Genomic DNA, 8387 nt, shown 5'->3' on the forward strand with positions numbered 1-8387 from the left:
CGAAATAAACAATTATTAAGAGAGAAAATTAGAGAATGTAAAAATAAGTATTGAATTCTTATTTTTGGATGTCGTCGATCCTATAACACACCTGAACGTACCGACAAATTGAATACCGCGCGTGAGCTTAAATAATTTTAATGGTTTTCCTTCTCCTTTGTTATTCAAAAGAGGATAACTGTTAACTTGATGGTCATGAATGAATTATTACGATGCAAAACGATTAGAAAAAATGGCATTTTACATGCATAAGATAAATTTCGATCCACATCAAATTTTTTGTACAAGTTTGAATTAGGAATATTTAAGGAATTTTTTTTTTTAAGTTTTGTGTGAGTTATTGGTGTGTAAATCACACAGATTTGTCACGTAGGCATAAACGCTTCATGAAAAATATGCCTACGTGCAAGTCTTTGTGATTTACACACAATAATTCACACTAAACTTAAAAAGATTCCTTATATTTACATTTTACATGTTCAAAAGCACCAAAAATATACTCAATGTTTGAATTATTCGCTGCCCTATATCGTTACATTTTTATCAAAGTCTCTGTACCTCATTGTGACGTCACTTTAGCGCGAGTTTCTACGCGTGAGTATACACGAAAATGGCATTCAAATCAATTTCACAGTTGGCTTAATAGAAAAACATAGCAAATGTAAATATAAATGTTTAAATCTCTTACCTTCAAACTCGGATTTTGATTTGGTTTTTTTTTTTGGAAGTAAAAATTCACAATTGTTCCCTTGTCCAGCTTGTTATCAGTGGCCTTTTTATATTAATCATACGTACATTTCATTGGTTCTCATGATCACGATACATTGACGTGTAACTTTATAATTTCCCCCTAGGGAAGATGATGTAAGCTTTTAAAATCAAAAGTTCTGTACTGGTGCTAAAAACTGGAATTATTATACTGAAAGAAAGGTATGAGGATAAAATTGATGAAAAGAAAAAAGAGCCTACATGAACATCTTCAAAAACTAAAACTTTTAAATATAGTGAAATATATCCCCCCTATTTTTACCGCTTAATAATTATTAACGTCAATTTGTTTTTCAAATTAATTCAATATAAATATACACAATAAAAGCTGTGAATCTAATGAAAATGGAAGGTTTCCTCATGTCATCACGTACAGAAAATATCGTGATTTTTAAAATCGTTATCCATTTCAAACAAGTCCTGAAGGTTTCCTGATAGGATGGTGAAATCGAATCTGAAAATGAACTAATTGTCGGACTGTAGAGTTCATGTACATTATTTCTCTTAGTATTTGTTACAGTAATACTCTGTTGAAAAGAAGTTGCTTATAAGGATTTTTTAAGGTGCAAATGAGGAGAGTATGAATTTTATTTCTTATGTGAATACAAAGAATTTCGGTTATTAGGAAACATGAAGTCCCAGTTACTTCTTTATAAAATATATTTTCTGTATAATAATAATAATAATTATTATTATTATTATTATTATTTACTTTACAATAGCTGCGCCTCGGTTGACAATGATTTTCTTGGGGTGAAATTTTTCAACGTTACCCTCCACTACACCTTGTATTTATATGATATTTATAAACACACAATGAGATAGGTATTATTGAAACGCAAAAATCAGTATATATAAATATCAACTTTTACAACAGACTTTGTTGACAATATCGCAATTAATAGATTGATTAGCAATTAGCCTGAAAGTATAAATATCATAAAACGTTTTCTCGTACATGTAGATATACCTGTTATTTACGAATTATTATGCTGCAAACACTCAATGGTCTGCTGTTATTTTATTGACAAAAAATCACTCTTTTTTTAAGTCACCAGTCTGGTCGAACCTTCCGAAACGGAGTAAAAGGAAAACCATACCCCTAAATGGGGGTACGAGCATGCGCAGATGCTTAATAATGTGTGTTTAACGCAAAAAGTAGAGGTTTGCTAAAAAAAAAAAAAAAATCCGGTGCAAAGTAACAGATCATTTTGCAAATGTAAAACCACTCGGAAATGATAGATTAAAGGTGTTTGAAGAGTTTGTATTTTGCAAAAGTACCACTTTGTTGTACAAATCGGGATTTATTAACTGACTGAGTTGGTGATCCTTCGCTCCTTGACATCCAGGTTTAAAGGTAAAATATACGATAAACAGACAGAAACAACTAATATTAAAATGAAATTATAAAAGAAATGTATTATTCTACCTTATATCTTTTATTTTCATAATAAACTGCACGAAAATGTGGTCTTTAAATCGATTTAAATATGATCGTGGGTTTCAGTCCGCGATCCCTCTGACTAGTAATCGACGGTCTTTATTATCGATAATCATGCTCAGGAAGTGTAACAAAATTACAGTTATAATTTTTTTTCCCTAAAATAGATGATAAAGGCAAGTTTGTTTATATTGGATATGGCAAGATTGATTGATTGATTGTATTTTGTTTAACGTCACTCTCGAGAATTTTTCACTCATATGGAGACGCAACCACTTACCGGTGGAGAGCTGCAAATTTTGTCCTATACTCGGCACTTACGGCCATTGAGCAGTGAGGGATCTTTTTCGTGCCAGCACCTACTGCGACACGGGACCTCGGTTAATACGGTCTCATCCGAAGGACCGGTCTCCACGTCCCACAGTGGGATTCGAACCCGCGACGTAAGGATCAACTCCTTACTTAGCGACTCTAGAGCAGACGCTCTAACCACTGCGCCACGCGGGCGACTGGATATGGCAAGAGTTACTGTTCTTGCGCATTGCATGTTGGGACGGAAAACCCTCATTCAGGGTATACCCCCCTTTGAGGGTTCGACCAGACTGGTGATTATGCCATGTGTTCATTGTTTGTCATTAGAATGTCGCTCTCAGTTAACTGCATACTTTTCTCTTAACAAAACCTTCATCTCTAAAGCGTTTGTTGGACTCTCTAACCCTCGGTGCCAGGCAAATCAAAGGTGTACAAACAACATAAAACCGGAATTAAAAGTATTTTTTCTTGCTTTACAAGTCAGGGGTTATTGAGGATCCTTAATTGTGATATAGGCAAGTTAAGTGATTTCAGATAGAATTATATCGAAAACACTTCCTTCTGTATTTGCAAAAATGCCTGGAAAGGTACTTCATTTTATGTGAGGAAACTTGTTAAAGTGGCAATACTTCAATGACAAATTCTTTGGGACATCATATAGTATTAAGGAACGTGTCGTCAGACCTTAAATCCGAGTACATTAATGATGTTTTACGTCCCATTCGAGAATTTTTCACTCATATATAGACGTAACTATATACCGGTGAAGGGCTACAAATTCTGACCTTTACTCGGCACCCAGGCCCACTGAGCAGTGAGGGATCTTTATCGTACCAACGCCTGCTGTGACACGGGACCTCGGTTTTTAAGGTCTCATCTTTAGGACCCGAAACTTTCACTTCAGAGTGCAGAGCTTCCCATTCTTTATCGACTTAGATCAGTCGCGGTCGAGATTCGAACTCACGACCTCCCGATCACGGAGCAAGCGCTCTACCGACTGAGCTGCCGTGAACGGCCAGTATATTAATGAATATGTTTTTTTCAATCTTTTGGAATGGTAACCTCACACTTTGCAGAACTTTTTTCTTTCACAGCTCAAAATTTTTCCTTACTTTTCTTTACTGTACGTACACACCTACAATTCAGTTTGTTTGGAAGGTAAATTTTGGTCCAAAACTATGTTCGACATATATGCGAGTCCTAAAAAGAATGGTGTTTTTCTAGACGGCGAAATAAAGTATGTTTTAAACAACTATGATGATTATCGTTGACAAAAATCTGGACGTATTATTTAATTTATGTATTCTAACATTATGCATAAAAGTACAAGTATTTAGATATTTAAATAAGTCTATTTTATCTTAAATGTAAATTATTTAATTTCTTAAATAATTTACATATCTAATTCTTTCATTAACTCTTGACTGACTGTAAAGCTATCTTTTATCGGTAAAATTAAATTGCGAATCCGAAATTACTATTGCGAAATATTTTAGAGCGCGGACATTAACTGGAAAGTTTTAAAATATGCATCTTACGCCTTTTCCATCTTTTGCTGTCAAAATGTTTGTTGATAGACATTGAAATGGGCAGGAACCATTCTGCGTGGGCGTTTAGAAAAAAAAACTTTGGATGAAAATTCTTGTTTGAATTCATTTTCAATCCACCTCAGCTACGCTTGTAAGAACAGTGTTTCTGATTGATTCAGAGGACAAATAATTTCAATTTCGGAATAGTTTTTAAATTTATATAAATCAGACTTTTCTGTCCAGTGTTTTTAAAAGAAAAAGAGGACAACCATTTGATTCCTGTTTTCGGAGAGGAGACTGAAAGATCTTGGAAAAAAGAAAGTTTTTTTGAGTTGAACACCCCAACCCTCCCCCGCTTTTGCTTATCAAACATTTTTCAGTGAAGAAAATAAATAATATCGCTTGTCATCCTAGAAATAAATGTATTCTGTTTTGTGAAGGCATGGTCATAAATAATCTGACTTGAAAAAAATTACCAGCCCCCCTCCCCTCCTCTAGAATCAAGTGGTCGTCCCCCTGAAGGAATAAACGTATCTTCTATAACGTATATCTTCTATATCTATAACTTTTGTGTGTCTTTAAAAATATTAAATAGAAAATTCATTCTGATATACATTGATTTCAAACTACACTTGTAATTTGGAATTTAAATTATTTGGCTTTTGGCTCACACATTAACACTTTGCGTTCGAAATTAGATCAGGTGGATTGAAAATGAATGTCTCACTAGAATTTCAATCCGGTGTTTACTCAGACGTCTGTCGAATTGCACCCACCGATTTTATTGTCTATCATCAAATGTTTGTAACAATTGGAAACGACGTAAGCTGCACATTTCCAATCTTACCAGTTAATGTTCCGTTGTCTCATGTGCCGCCTTGATTATTTTTGATAAAAGAATATTAAAATTTAATTAATATTTTTTTAAATAAAATAATAATTCAAAATATAATTTTAGACTCTATCAAAACTCCACTATCAAGCATTTTGTTCCGGAGACGATATCTTTCTGTTGGAATTAATATAGACAACGAAAATACTTTTCCATATCTTGCCTGAATTATATTGATTTACTCAGTGCTTCACTCATTGACGATCAACGGATTTGCACAAGCATTATAGAGATTTATCCTAGAACCTATCCACCATTTTATTTACAGACATGGGGAAATTGCAACAACAACGTTTTTTTTTTTTTTTTGTTTGTTTAAAATTCCTGTTCCAGTTTTTTCCTTTGTTTAGAAAATATTCCTCTTCTTAAATCTGCATCGTACATCAAAGGATCAAAACATTACAATTACACATTTTTGACATAATGAATAACATAACACAGTTCAGACATAATGAATAAGATTAATACCTTTAGACCTGTCGCAACTCTTCACAAAAGAATTACTTTATGAATGCAAAAAGCTGAATAACGTATCAAAATACGACCCAATGATAGGCTTCATTTGCTAACAAGGTCCAAAGAATTAACAAAATGCTGACTTTAAAGAGGTTGTTGAAACATCAACTTATCTGTCAGTAGCCTGTCTCGGTTGAAAATGTTTTTGGTAATCAGAGTATGCACTTTAGTATCGAATAAGTTGGGAGACGTAAACACCATATGCAGGGGAAAGCGGAATAATGCTACATATTACAAAAGGAAAGTTATAGAAAATATGATATCATTTTGATTGTCATACAATTTAGTTGTTAGTTGGCCCTTATCGTCTATAGCCAGTAATACAGTACCGACCGGACACAACCTAACACCAGAGCGAACCCAAAGCGCACCCCGGGTTCGCTTCCTGGGTTCGCTCCAGGTCCGCTGCGGGTCCGCTTTCAGAAAATTTGGGACCGCTCTGGGTGCGCTTCGGGTTCGGTCTGCGTTCGCTCGGGGTCAGCTCTGGGTCCGCTAGAGCGAACCCGGCGTTCGCTCTCCGGGTTCGCTTTATGCACTCATGCGTGAAGCGGACCCCGCTTTAATCTTGCCGCCAGTAAGCCCCGCCCCTTGTATATTCCAAATACAGTAGTGAAGTCGATCATTACTGTTTTTATGGCGATCAAAACATGTACATGTAAGTAACAATGTGGAGAACGTTGATAAATTTTCAAGAATTTCACCGTACATTCGACGTAGAATTATCACTTTTATTTTTCTTAACTTACAAGCTAAGTATATCTCGAAAGAAAAAGAAGAAAAGCTGTTAAATTTATTTTCGATGTATCGGATGGAGTGAAATTGATAAGAGTATCTTAATAAAAATAACTTTCAAATTCATTTGTTTACATTATTCATGTGTTTTAAAATAATTGGAACTTCCAATTGTAATTGCAATTGCTAAATCGTAATTTAAATGTTTGAAAGACAAACAATTGAATTGTGATTTTATCTATGAAATAGCCGAGGCATACTATACACGTAAAATGCTATGTTTTCATATTTAGCAGTTTATATTTAGGCAAGGTTGTCGTCCATTACATGTATATGTAGGCCGTGATAATCACTAAAAATTCTCATACAGTGTAACTTGAGTTTCGTTCTACAGATCATTTATAATTTATTTCCATGCTATAGAATATTGTTTTATAATGCGAGTTTAACGGAAGACTAATAAAAAAAAAAGCAACAACAACAATCAAAAAACCCAAACAAACGAACAAACAAACAAAAACTAGTAACTGGTCCACTGATAAGAATATATTAATTTTATTAAGTTGATTTCAAATACATGTAAATGATCACTTGAATAGTTTGTGCTCCTTACTGGTTCATCCCCCCCCCAAATAATATACAGTGTGTCTCTCTCTCTCTCTCTCTCTCTCTCTCTCTCTCTCTCTCTCTCTCTCTCTCTCTCGTAAAGCTATTTTATTGATTTTCAGCATTCAGGTGGCAGCAAATTACATGAACATGTACTCTTCATGCAACGTACCAAAGAACTATGACGTTTCCAAATTAAAAAAAATCAACAAAAAAATAAGAATAATTGAATTTCTCATTGATAACGTGCCCAGATGAGGTACATGTAACTTAAGGGGCATCGAATATATGGGGAGTATATACTCAGGTATACCGTGACCAAGGAGACAGTATACATCCAGCTAGCAAGTGTCAATTAAAAAAACCCACCGCAATTGCTCTTAGCACCCGCAATATCTTCGAAACAGGTGGATGATTACCGACACTTGATGACCTTGGTTTCACTTTGAAACTATAATTATTAAAGTGTTAAAATTAAATAATTATGACAATTACAAAGTTCAAATACAGGTATCTATGTAATGAAAAAACTAATGTACGTTTTCCTATTAAGGTATCTTTGCAAGTTCAATTTACTAATGTTGGAATTACGTGTACTTTTCATGCACAAGTACAAAATGTACCCGTCTAGTATTTTCAGGTCACCTGAGTCACTCAGGTGACCTATTGTTATCCGTTCTCGTCCGTCGGCGTGCGTCGTGCGTCGTGTGTTAACATTTGAACATTTTTAGCTTCTTCTCTGAAACCGCTTAACCAATTTCAACCAAATTTGGCATATAGCATCTATGGGTGAAGGGGAACAAAAATTGTGAATTTCATGGTCCCTGCCCCCCTGGGTCCTGAGGGGTGGGACTAAAACTACCAAAAATAATGCAATCTTTAAAAATTTCTTTTTTACTCCAGGACATCAAGCAGTCAAACTGTTGGCATCATTGTAATAAGCATTGAGCCCTCTACCAAAATTGTGAAATTCATGGCCCCAGGGTCAGGGGTTCTGGCCCCAGGGTGGGCTATATAGATCATATAGTGAAAGTGCATTATTTCTTTGAAAATCTTCTTCTCTGCTCCTGGGTATTAAATAAAGTAACTAAGTACATAGTTATGAAGAGCAAGAGTGCCTCTTCCAAAATTGTGAAATTCATGGCCCCAGGGTCAGGGGTTCTGGTGTTAGGGCGGGGCTCTATTGATTATATAGTGAAAATGCATTAATTCTTCGAAAATCTTCTCCTCTGCTCCTGGGCATTAAGGTGATAAACTAAGTATATAGTTATGAGGAGGAGGAGGGCCTCTTTCAGAATTGTGAAAGCCATGGCCCCTGGGTCAGGGGTTCTGAGGTTAGGGCGGGGCTCTATTGAATATAACATTTATATAGTGAAAATGCATTAATTTTTTGAAAATCTTTTTCTCTGCTTCTGGGTATTATTTAAACAAACTAAGTGCATGGTTATGATGCATAAGCATGCCTTTTCAAAAATTGTGAATTTCATGGCTCCAGGGTCAGGGGTTCTGGTGTTAGGACGGGGCTCTATTGATTATATAGTGAAAATGCAAGTCCATAGTTATGATGATGAGGGTCACTCTTCCAAATTTG

The sequence above is a fragment of the Saccostrea echinata genome, unplaced genomic scaffold (assembly GCF_033153115.1).
Source record: "Saccostrea echinata isolate AGI-Se365-2 ecotype Australia unplaced genomic scaffold, CSIRO_AGI_Sech_v1 ptg000029l, whole genome shotgun sequence".
NCBI lineage: Eukaryota > Metazoa > Mollusca > Bivalvia > Ostreida > Ostreidae > Saccostrea > Saccostrea echinata.